This window comes from Drosophila mauritiana, unplaced genomic scaffold, assembly GCF_004382145.1.
Source record: "Drosophila mauritiana strain mau12 unplaced genomic scaffold, ASM438214v1 U_166, whole genome shotgun sequence".
Lineage (NCBI taxonomy): Eukaryota > Metazoa > Arthropoda > Insecta > Diptera > Drosophilidae > Drosophila > Drosophila mauritiana.
In genome coordinates, this window is record NW_022881296.1 from 22,875 (window position 1) to 24,361 (window position 1,487).

Here is a 1,487-nt window from a genome sequence, read left to right on the forward strand (position 1 = left end):
CGTTTCGTTGATGGATTTTAATGCAGCAGCCCGCAAAATCGTTTACGGGGCTTTTCTCTACCATTACCCCCGTGCTTCTACACTCTGCTACACTCTTTCTGGTTGCCCGGCAATCGGGGCTTAATTAGTTTAAGTGCGTCCCGTTGTACGGGTACCGGCCTATATGTACCCTATACACATACTCGTGTATGTGTACTCCATACTCCATATTGCATCCATACTGTTCGCTCTATCCCTTCTCCGGATGGTTTGAAAGCCTTTTAATCGATCTAATAGTAGCTGCTAGCCAAAGCGTTAACTTTTTGCGTCGCAATGCTGCCAAATTGAGTTTGGCTCAATAACTGCCCGCACTCTTGAAGGCCTTTTTTTTGTATCTTTAAGCCTTAAACTATTCGATAGTCTATTCGATACCTTCAATGAAGGTAACTGCTGGGAAAGTTAATAATTTTAATTGATTGCGGGTGGTGAGAGGTGATACAAATCTAGCGCAACAATGAATTTCCACCCCATGTGTATCTTATAGATCATTTGCACCGAAATACTGGTTAACGGCTTAATCATTACGGATGAAAGCCTTATTGCAGGGGTGCATAAGTTGCTTAGCCATAACAACAATGAATAATTAATTCGAGCAGAATAATTGTATTATTATTTTGCAATCTTTTCTTTGCCTGTTATTAAGCAGTTTGAATGGAAATGAGCATTGTCTCTCAAATTTTTAGTAACTTGGGGTGGTTTCTGTTGAAATGTTCCAATTTGGAATTATTTGTGTGGTGGTTGACATGAGTGGTAGAGCAAACTTTGGACACGTGCCATGGCCAAGCTCGGAAGTCACTCGCCAAATTGTATTTATCTTGCGCTGCGCTCATATATGTACATATACGTATGGTAATCTCCAGAGGTCCAGGTGCTCAAATACGAACAGCTTCTATCCGCAGTTCATTCCACGACTTGTTGTGCGACTTTTTCAGGGCGACGACTATAACGATGGCGATGGCGATGATGATTATGATGAGGTTTCGGTGGCTGTTGTTTGTGACTGCATGAGGACTCCTCCTCAGCCATGTTTTCCCACCCCCTGTGCCCGGATTTTCCCATTTTGACTGACAGGCGGTGGCGGCGGTGGACGTCAGCGTTTTGTTGACGTCTCCCGTCGCGTCGTTTTCATTACCTTCGAGGACATTGTCGTCAGAAACGCACACATTCACATGCGTGTGTGTGTGTGTGCCAGCGAAAAGTGGAGGAAAAACAGGAAAACTCCCTTAGGCTGGGAGATGAGCCGAGCTGAGATGCTAGATGTTGAGCTTCGAACGCCTGACTACGTGAATATGGGAATATGGTTAGGCGGCAAATTGATTTGATTAGGCCACCATTTGTGTCATCGATAAACGATTTCGATCGATACCCGGAAATGCGATTAGGATTTGAATAAGTGGGCCCAAATGAATGCAGTTTGTGTGCAATTAGTAGTTGTAGTAGTGGCAATG